At 38.4% G+C, this 11,797-nt stretch overlaps 1 pseudogene; it reads left to right on the top strand.

Moving 5' to 3' along the window:
- The first annotated feature begins 3,844 nt into the window (after positions 1–3,844).
- On the top strand, positions 3,845–5,287 carry LOC114629322 (annotated as a pseudogene).
- Positions 5,288–11,797: the final 6,510 nt, after the last annotated feature.

Here is an 11,797-nt window from a genome sequence, read left to right on the forward strand (position 1 = left end):
ATGAAATGGACAATTTTCTAGACAAATACCAGTTACCAATGTTAAATCAGGACCAGATAAACCATCTAAACATTCCCATAACCCCAAAAGAAATAGAAGCATTCATTAAAAGTCTCCCTACAAAGAAAAGTCTGGGACCAGACAGTTTTAGTGCAGAATTCTATCAGACTTTCAAGGAAGACTTAATTCCAATTCTCTTCAAGTGATTCTACAAAATAGAAACAGAAGGAACACTACCCAATTCTTTCTATGAAGCTACAATTACACTCATACCCAAACCCCAAAAGGACCCGACAAAGAAACAAAACTTCAGACCAATCTCCCTTATGAACATCGATGCAAAAATACTCAATAAAATTCTAGCAAACTGAATCCAAGAACACATCAAAACAATTATCCATCATGATCAAGTAGGCTTTATCCCAGGAATGCAGGGTTGGTTCAATATACGGAAATCTATCAATGTAATCCATTATATAAACAAACTCAAAGAAAACAACCACATCATCATATCACTAGATGCTGAGAAAGCATTTGAGAAGATTCAACACCCCTTCATGATAAAAGTCTTGGAAAGATCAGGAATTCAAGATCCATACCTAAACATAGTAAAAGCAATATACAGCAAACCAGTAGCCAGCATCAAACTAAATGTAGAGAGACTTGAAGCAATCCCACTAAAATCAGGGACTAGGCAAAGCTGCCCACTCTCCCCCTACTTATTTAATATAGTATTGGAAGTCCTAGCCAGAGCAATTAGGCAACACAAGGAGGTCAAAGTGATACAAATTGGAAAGGAAGAAGTCAAATCTCACTATTTGCAGATGATATGATAGTATACTTAAGTGACCCCAAAACTTCCACCAGAGAACTCCTAAACCTGATAAACAACTTTATCAAAGTCTTTGGATATAAAATTAACTCAAGCAAATCAGTAGCCTTCCTCTACTCAAAAGATAAACTGGCTGAGAAAGAAATTATGGAAATGACACCCTTCACAATAGTCACAGATAATATAAGATACCTTGGTATGAACCTAACCAAGCAAGTAAAAGACTTGTATGACAAGAACTTCATGCCCCTCAAGAAAGAAATCAAAGCAGATCTCAGAAGATGGAAAGATCTTCCATGCTCATGGATTGGAAGGATTAATATAGTAAAAATGGCTATTTTGCCAAAAGGCATCTAAAGAGTTAATGTAATCCCCATCAAAATTCCCACTCAATTCTTCACAGAGATAGAAAAAGCAATCTTAAAATTCATTTGAAATAACAAAAAACCCAGGATTGGGAAAACTACTCTCAGCAATAAAAGAACTTCTGGGGGAATCACCATCCGTTACCTCAAGCTGTACTACAAAGCAATAGTAGTAAAGACTGTGTGATATTGGAACAGAGACAAGCAGGAGGATCAATGGAATAGAATAGAAGACCCAGAAATGAACCCCCATACCTATGGTCACTTGATCTTTGACAAAGGAGCTAAAACCATTGAGTGGAAAACAGACAGCATTTTCAACAAATGGTGCTGGTCCAACTGAAGGTCAGCATGTAGAAAAATGCAAATTGATCCATACTTATCTCCTTGTACAAAGTTCAGTTCCAAGTGGATCAAGGACCTCCACTTAAAACCAGCTACACTGAAACTAATAGAAGAGAAATTGAGGAAAAGCCTTGAACACATGGGCACAGGAGAAAAATTCCTGAACAGAACACCAATTGCTTGTGCTCTAAGACCAAGAATTGACAAATGGGACCTCATAAAACTGCAAAGCTTCTGTAAAGCAAAGGACACAGTCAATAGGACAAAGTGCCAACCAACAGATTGGGAAAAGATCTTCACCAATCCTACATCTGATAAAGGGCTAATATCCAAAGTGTACAAAGAACTGAAGAAATTAGACTCTAGATAATCAAAGAATCCTATTAAAAAATGGAGCACAGAGCTGAACAAAGAATTCTCAACCGAGGAAGTTCCAATGGTTGAGAAGCACCTAAAGAAGTGTTCAGCATTCCTAGTCATCAGGGAAATGCAACTGACAACAACACTGAGATTCCACCTCACACCAGTCAGAATGGCTAAGATCAAAAACACAGGTGACAGCAGATGTTGATGAGGATGTGGAGAAAGAGGAACACGCCTCTGCTATTCGTGGGATTGTAAACAGGTACAATAACTATGGAAAGCAGTCTGGTGGTATCTCATAAAATTGAACATAGTGTTACCTGAGGATCCAGCTATAGCACTCTTGGGCATATACCCAAAAGATGTTTCAACATACAACAGGGACACATGCTCCACCATGTTCATTGCAGTCTTATTTATAATAGCCAGAAGTTGGAAAGAACCCAGGTGCCCTTCAACAGAAGAATGGATGCAGAAAATGTGGTACATTTATACAATGGAGTACTGCTCAGCTATTAAAAACAATGAGTTCATGAAATTCTTAGGCAAATCGATGGAGCTGGAAAATATCATCTTGAGTGAGGTGACCCAATCTCAAAAGAACATACATGGTATGCACTCACTGATAGGTGGATATTAGCCCAAAAGCTCACAATTTCTAAGAAACTACATATAGACCACATAAAACTTCCATAGAAGAAGGAAAACCAAAGTGTGGATGCTTTGGTCCTTTCTAGAAGGAGTATCAAAAGTTTCAACCAGAGATCCCAAAGTCTAAACCGCCAGCCAGAGAGCATAAAGGGAGGGACTCATGCACCTTTGTAGGGAATTGAGGGTGACCTTTGTAGACTTCAGTGAAAGTGGAGGGCCATGGTCCCTGAAAGTTTGGATCCCCTACTGTGTGGGAACTCGAGAGCAGGGAGGTGGGACTGGGAAGATGTTTGGAGCGCACCCTCATAAAAATTAGGAGGAGAGGGTATGGGATAAGGGGTTTTTGGGGGGAGAATGGGAGAGGGGATAACATTGAAAGGTAAATAGTTATAATATCCAATAAAAAACCCCACACAGATAAAGGGTCAAAAAAAAAAGAGGGAGAGAGTTTACTTATTTTAAATTATTTTCAAAAGTTTCTAGGAGTTGCTAATTGGCTAAGATCCTATTTTAAGCTCTCCACGGAAGAATTTAAGTCTCTGTTCAATATTCTCAAGAGAGAGGTAAATCCTAATTTTCCTCAATAATTAATTGACAAAAGAGAGGTAATCTCACAAAAAGTAGAAGATATTACTAATCGATATATTATATAGTCTGATTAGTTGTCAGCAGTTCTATAACAGTCCTTTGATAAAAGATTATTAATATAGATTTATATATCCTTAAATAGGGTCTTCATGACTCTCTGAGTGTGGAAGGAGCGACTGGTGGCGCTTCTTTCCTGATTTTACAAGAATTATGAAAAATTGGCTTTAAAAACAAAAGAGGGGGAACAGTACCCCCCTCAGAAGGAGTCCCCCTGAAATACTCTCCATCACACCTTGTTCACTTTCATCTCTCTACAGCTGAAAGCTCTTGGCAAATCTGTTGCTGACTGCCTCTGGCACCACCGAGACCAACAAAACTTTGCCACAGATATGGGGAAGGACCTATATACCAACTATCTTTGACTGACGGGGAGACATGCGAACATCTGCCCCCATTCCCCCCCCCCCCGCCCTCTTGTCTTAAAGGATAATATTTAATTGGGGCTGTCTTACAGTTTCCGAGGCTTGGTCCATTATCATGGCAGGAAGTGTGGCAGCATCCAGGCAAATATGTTTCTGGAGAAGGAGCTGATATTTCTATATCTTGATGCAAGGGAAGAGCAGAAGGAGTCTCCTGCACACTGAGCAGAACTTGAGCACTAAGAGACCTCAGTGACGGGGATTTTTAGAGTGACGAACAGCTTTGGGCCGAGCGACCATGAGAGGGCCAGAGCTCGGGCCCGAAACTAGCATGGAGGGGGACGTTCTGGACACTCTGGAGGCGCTGGGGTATAAGGGTCCACTGTTAGAGGAGCAGGCACTCTCCAAGGCAGCAGAGGGTGGACTGTCTTCACCTGAGTTTTCAGAGCTCTGCATTTGGTTAGGCTCCCAGATAAAGTCCTTATGCAACCTGGAAGAAAGCATCACTTCAGCTGGGAGAGATGACCTAGAGAGCTTCCAGCTTGAGATAAGTGGTTTTTTAAAAGAGATGGCCTGTCCATACTCAGTACTTGTATCAGGAGATATTAACGAGCGCCTCACAAAGAAGGATGACTGCTTGAAACTTCTGCTGTTTTTAAGTACAGAACTTCAAGCTTTACAAATATTACAGAAGAAAAAACATAAAAATTCTCAGTTAGATAAAAATAGTGAAATTTGCCAGGAAGTTCAAGCTGTATGTGATGCCCTTGGGGTCCCCAAATCAGACACTTCAGACATTCCACTTCTGCTGAGCCAAGTGGAATCAAAGGTGAAGGATATTCTCTCTAAAGTCCAGAAAAACCATGTGGGAAAACCATTGCTAAAGATTGATTTAAATTCTGAACAGGCAGAAAAACTGGAAAGAATTAATGATACCCTTTCCTGTGAATATGAGTGCCGCCGGCGGATGTTAATGAAACGATTGGATGTGACAGTGCAGTCCTTTGGATGGTCGGATAGAGCAAAGGCAAAAACAGATAACATAGCAAGAATTTACCAGCCCAAGAGTTATGCTTTGTCGCCCAAGACAACAGTCACATTGGCACATCTGCTTGCTGCTCGTGAAGATCTATCTAAGATCATCAGAACAAGCAGTGGTATCAGCAGGGAGAAGACGGCATGCGCCATTAATAAGGTGCTTATGGGCAGGGTGCCCGACAGGGGAGGACGGCCAAACGAAATTGAACCACCACCCCCTGAAATGCCCCCTTGGCAGAAGAGACAAGAAGGCGGAGGGAGGGGTGGTTGGGGTGGTGGAGGTGGTGGTAGAGGAGGTGGTGGGGGTGGAAGAGGTGGCTGGGGTGGTGGAGGCGGGTGGGGAGGGGGTGGAGGAGGAGGTGGAGGAGGGTGGGGGGGGAAGTGGTGGGGGAGGGGGTGGCCGAGGAGGTTTCCAAGGAAGGGGAGATTATGGTGGGAGGGGAGATTATGGTGGAAGAGGGGGTTATGGTGGGAGAGGGGGTTATGGTGGAAGAGGTTATGGAGACCCGTATGGAGGAGGAGGAGGAGGAGGAGGAGGAGGAGGTGGTGGGTATAGAAGATATTAAAGACTGCAGATGTTAGAGAGCACTGCTTCTTACTAGATACAGTAGATATAGTGTTCTGAGGAGCATACTTGAACATCGCCCTGAGGTAGACCGTGTTAGTGCCCCTGAGGAAGGCATTCCTGAATACAAACGGCCATTTTATACTACCAGGTGATGATCCTGCAACATGATTTTTCCATATTCTGTATACTAAAGCATGCTGTGTGTCTTTTTAAAAAGCAAAAACACAAAACCTATTTTTTAAAGTGTAAATATTTATTACCAGCAACTTGGGAAATGGAATGTATTTTATTGTCATGTTTGAATTTAGACTGTAAACTGGTATTTTGTTCAGGATTGAAACACATAATGACACCTGCCAGTAACAGAAAGGAAAAAAAAAAAAAAGAGACCTCAGTGACCACCTACAAAGGGACATACTTCCTCCAACAAGGCCCCACTTATTCTAAGTCATAAAAAATGAAGTTACATCATTTGCAAGAAAATTGTGACAACTGGGGATAACCCTATTAAGAAATTTAAGCCAGACGAGAAAGACAATTATCATATGTGTTTTTCTCATCTGTGATGTCTCGATTTTAAGTACACACATAAAATCATGTATATTAAATGAAAATTCAAATGAAATTGTCTAGGAGAAGAGAGGTGATTAACAAGTGGAGGAAAGTATCTAAAAAGGGAGAGTATGTTCAATATAAAATATATACTTGTAAGAATAAATGGAGGGAAAAAAATCCATGATTTAAATGGCTCAAGATAAACCCTAATCTTTAGATAAGAAAAATTACATGCAGAGTGAGTGATTAAACTAAAATTAAAATAATAACAAAGAATGTCTGTGTTTGTGCTTTCATGTATGTGACATTCTGCTCTGCCCTGTGTCATCTGCTATTGTTAACATTTGTCATGTCAGTCAATGAGAGGCAACTGTGCAATGGCCAACACCATCCTTTTTCTCCAGCAAATTTGATTCTGTAACTATTAATAACCCTTGTATCTCTCTTACTTTATCATTCTGCTTTCCTGTGATGTTTATTTCCCAATATTTTTATGGCTGATGCTGATATGCTGCCATGATAGTAGAAGCTGCTAAGAAATTAAACAGTACCCTTGGTATCAGTTTGGAGCAATTGGGAATTATGTCCACAGCAGTGCCCATTATGTAGACTTCACTAAGAACTATATAAAATATTTTCAGGTGGAGAAATAAAAAGATAACTGTCCTAGGGCCTGAATCTGAACATTAACTAATGATTATTTAAGAAAGAGTTTCATTGATGGGGATAGTAAAATGGCCAAATATTTCATGACAAGTCATGGTCTTGTATTTGGCCAGGAGTTCAAGGGTTCACATTTGGAATTTTACATTGACACCTGAAATTATGCTTGCAGAAGCCTCATTTCTGTGGAGCCAGAAAGGTTAGATGTAAATTCCAAATGCTGAATGAGGGCTTTCCCCTTGGTGATACATTTCTCTCTGTCCTATGATCTGCTCTCATTTAATGGATACAGTGCAGGAAGAAGGAGACCCATCTTCATGGCAGCATGCTACTGAATGCAAGACAGAAAAATGTCAGCAAAAGATACCTTGAATTTTATGATGATATTTGATGACTGGGTAAAACTATCATAATATTACTTTTTTCTTTTATTTTCCTTCTCCTCCCCCTATTCTACAGAATTGTGAATATGTTCAATTTCAAATTCAAATAAGATAGCAGAGTTCTTATTTCTATTAGGATAAGCTACTTTAGAAAAATGTTTGTATCTGTCTGTTTATCATTTATGTATGTATGCATGTATGTATGTATGTATGTCTATCATCTATCTATCATCTATCTATCTATCTATCTATCTATCTATCTATCTATCTATCTGTCTAGTGTATGTGTGTGTGTTTTACTGTGCACAATGTTTCTTTCACTTTATCTGGCATGCATGGGGAAGTTGGAAGCCAACCCTTCTACCATATCCATGTGGGACGTAGGGATTAAACACAGGTTTTAGGTTTGGTGGTAAGTACCTTTACTTGCTGAGCCATATGGCTGGCCCACCTTTTAAGAATAAAACAGCATGTGCAAACTTAGAAAATTTACTTACTTTCATAAACTCTACCTTTCTGGTCTTCAAAGTAAAGGTAAATAGAGACTAAATAATGTATAGTCTGTAATCACAACTATTATTGCTTATTATTTTGGTCCAATTTATTCTGGGAAGGTAAGTAGCAGAAGCCAAACAAAATATTTATGTTTAAAATTTAAATATTAATTTTAATTTTAATTGCAATAAAATTACATTGTTATCTACCTCCAATTCCTCCTATGCACCCTCCCTCCAACCCTTCCCATGTTCATCCTCTGTTTCCCTCATAAATTGATAGTCTCTTTTTCTTTGATTATTACTGAGCTTTCGAGATCTTAGCTGGGAAGATGGATCGATGATAAAGTGCTTGCTACATGTGGCATTCTAAATTATCAACTTGATATAATCCAGACTTACCTGGAAGAAAGCCATCTGAGGATATCTTTGAGAAAATATGATTTCCATCCTTGAAATGGGAAGACCCATTCCCTGCAGGTGGCACCATTTTCTATGAAGGGGATTCTGAGCTGTGAAAGAGTAGACAGGGTGAGCTGAGCACATGAATACATTAATCGATTCATTTCTGCTTCTAGACCATGGATGTCCACTTGACCGTTTTGCGGGGCTCTTCCTACCAGGACTTCTCTATGATGAACTGTAACCTGGAACAATGAGTTAATAGAAGCCTTTTCTCTTTTATGTTGTTTTTGTAAGGATATTTTTTGACAGTAAAAGAAACAAAACCTAGGCAGCATGCAAGCATAAAGATGTGAGTTCAGATCCTCAGTACCCATTTCAAAAAGCCAAATGTGGCAGCGGCAGCAAGTGCCTCTAATTATAGCACTGGGAAGAGAAGAAAGGGTGATCCTAAAGGCTTGCTAGCCAAGTCGTTTAGCTGACTGGTGAGTTTGAGGTTTAGTGTGAGACTCTCAGAAATTAATGCTGAGAGCAATAGAGGAAGAAACCTGATATCAGTCCCTGGCCTTCACAGGTGCCCATATATACATGACACCCATCCTCATGTACACACATATATACTCACATTAACACACATACAAACACTCACACACATATATTCACACACCACATATACCTCACACACATCCAATAAAAATAATGTTATTGAGACCCAACTCAAATTGACTTAGGCAAAAATTAGCATTAGCCCATTTATCTTCAATATCATGGATACGTTTTGTCACTCAAAGATAGCTGTGGTGGTATATGCTAGGAATTCCAAAACAGGGGAAAACTTCCTTCAAATCATGACATTAATTCATGAGATTATGTCCTTTTGATCATAAGACCTCCCATGAGCCCCTACTTCCTGATACAATTGTCCCGAGAATTATGTTTCCCTTACATAAATTCAGGGGCACATTTAAGCCATGGCAGGTGTCACAGTTCATGTTGAGCAGGTTTGGAGCAAATGTATGTCTGGATTTAGGGTGCATTTAAGTTGTTCAACTTCTCATGTGGTCAGCCATTATTTTCCAATTTTAAAAATTAGGCTTCTTTAATTTTTATTTTATTTTTTTAAGAATAAGGATCCTGGCCAAGAATTAATAATAGATGGCAATTATTAATTATTTACTATATGGTAGGTGATGGGGACTTATTTGATTACTATACATATACACTGCTATCAGATCATCAAAATAACTCACATTGCAGTTTGTGAAATTGTTTCAGAGAGGAGCAACTTTCTGAGGGTTCAGAGTGAGCAGTAAATGGCAAAGCCAGGAATTCACAGGCAAGTGTCCCTTGACAGTGAGCAACTGAACGGCCATCATAGAGCCTAGTGCTCAAAATAAATGCCCATTGCTTGAATCTCAAAGTCACACCCATAGTGGGATGTGATATAATGCTTTTGTTAGTACTTACCCAGAAAGTCAGTTAAAAACCAGACCTTCCCTCTGCTTGACGGGCTGATTTACATCTTGATGATTGCCTCATCACTGATTCTGCATTAAATGCAGAGGTGTGACTAAATAATTCTGTCTTGAAGCATAAATTAAGAAAATGAATGTACTTAGAACTTTGCTTCCCTCTCCATTTTTCTCTTTTCCTTATCATCATAACATTCCCCCGCCCCAAGTGACCACCTACGCACAGTCTGTGGTACCATCCCTTGCATTTCCAAATCTTCTTGGCTGTTTAAAAAGCGTCTTCTCTTATAGACCTGGAATGCAATCATTGAGAAGGATGACATTGCTTTTCAGTAAACAAATAGGGATTTACATAACCCTAGAAGTGAGATGGTGCAAATATGTATTTTAGTAACATTTTCTTACAAACCCTGGTGATAGTAGTTCTTTAAACAGTAAGCATAGCTTCAAAATAAAGAGGCAAAACTGTTAAATTTTGCTGAAAAGAGGCAGCTATTGTTTGTTTTGCTGGCCTTTCTCTCATGTACCTATTAAAATATAGTTTCTTCTCTTAAATGTATCATCTTGCTTTTCTAAAAGTGACAATTTTACCTACTCCTTTAAAGAGTGAGAAACTAGAGTGTAGTGTATTTCAAACTCTGGATGTCTGAGTTGGTTAACACACAAGATACCGAGAAAGCAGAAACTGGGAGCTTTCGTCCTTGTTGTGATCAGAAGGGTGCTTGGGAGACAGTACTTAGCAGAGAGATAGGTGGATCGTAAAAGGGATCTTTGTTCTAGAACATGTAATGTCTGGGGACAAAACATAGCTGCTTCATTTTTCTGATCCATGCACTTAAGACAAAGGCCTAATTTACATCAGCATATGATGTTATAAAATCATGCACATGAAACTTAGGAGAGTACATTGTGCTGGCCTTTCCACATGGGACTAGATGGCCAATATTCTCAGGAAGAGGTGCTAGAGAGAAACAACAGTGTTTCAGGCAGATTTTCTCTTAACTGTTGGCTGTCAATATGGAGGAAATTTGCCTAGGAAGTGGATGAATTCCCTTGATGCTTTGTTAACCAATATTGTAATTTGGGAAGGGAGCAAATCTATCTGTGCTACATGTAAAAATAGTTGTGATTTTAATGAAAACATGAATTCTACTAAGGTTGACATAGTAGTTGAGAAGATGGTTTAAGAATTTAGAAAACGCTTAGTTTTAATAAGAATATCTCCCAGCCAAAAATTTTGACTTTCTGAACATATTCGGTTTGTTTCAGTTGCTTCTTTTGGATATGAAGTTGAAAGTTTTTGAATGTCACTTTGCATTTTTTATTTTAACTTCAACCAGTTTTAATATTCTGTTGCCAACTTCTCCAATGATATATCAGCTCTTGGTTTGTATCTGTAGCCATTTAAAATTTAAATCACATTAGAACGAAGTGAAATAATCACAATTTTAAATTAAATTAAATTTTAATTTTAAATTAAATTGAGTTTCAATTTGAAAGGAAATTAAATCTTTATTTCAAATTAGGTCCAATTTTCAGTTATTTTAATTAAGGTAAGATATAATTACATTAAGTATTTAAATTGAATTAAGAATTTAAGCACAAATGCAAATGCATCTTAAAGAATGAAAAATAACCTTGGGCCAGCAAGATGGCTCAGGAGGTAAAGGGGCTTGCTGCCATGCCTAACAACCTAAGTCTGATTCTTGGACACTCTTGAAAGAGAGAACCAACTCACACAAGTTTCCTCCAACCTCCACAAGGATAGAGTGGCATGTGTGTTCATGTATTTGCACATGTGTGTGTACTAGTGCACATATACCCGCCAGTTAAATAAATATATAAAATACAAATACAAACACAAACTTCAAAATGTCTAACCACCCAGGAAATACAAAAATTATTTCACTAATAGGAGATAATTTGTATATATGTTTATTAAAATGCTGAATCTAACAGGGCCGACTAGCTTGAAGTATGTCAAGAAAATACAACTGTTCAGAATACTTTCCGAAGGTATAGTGCATGAACAGCACATCTGATGTTTCTCAACAATAAATCAGAAAATACAAAGGAAAACTTGTTCATGTGGGCAAGAACGCATATTACATACCATTTTAGACGATATAGATAAAGCTAAAATGAGTTTTAAAATAAGTAGAAATTCAGGAATTCCCATCATAGATAGTGACATTTCTGGTTTTGAAAAACAGTGATTTACTAACAAACCGAAACTCAACTTCCTTTCAAGATCTTAAAATAATGACTGTATAAAAATAACTTTCATTAACCCAGTAAATTCATAATAGAAACAGTTAGACATTTAGGAAGTTGAACTGAGTTTCAGACCATATCACCTTCTGTTCTTTACTCAGATTGATAAACCTCAGCTTGCGTATCCGAGTTTCCATGTAATAACAAGGTGGCCTTTGTCTCTCATTTTCTCAGCTGAATTTCACTTATGTCGTCTTGCATGTCTACCTTGATCAATGAACCCATGGGCTGACACAGAGTGCAATAACAATGTCATTGACATTTTATTTTCTGTCAGCCTTTGTGAGGTGCTTTGACTAATTATATCATTTCATCATGATACCTAGTCAATGATAAAGGAAAAAAATGAGAAAACAAATGTTCAGACAAGTAACTTGTGAAGAAA

This window comes from Grammomys surdaster, unplaced genomic scaffold (genome assembly GCF_004785775.1).
Source record: "Grammomys surdaster isolate TR1022 unplaced genomic scaffold, NIH_TR_1.0 279, whole genome shotgun sequence".
NCBI classification, from domain to species: domain Eukaryota; kingdom Metazoa; phylum Chordata; class Mammalia; order Rodentia; family Muridae; genus Grammomys; species Grammomys surdaster.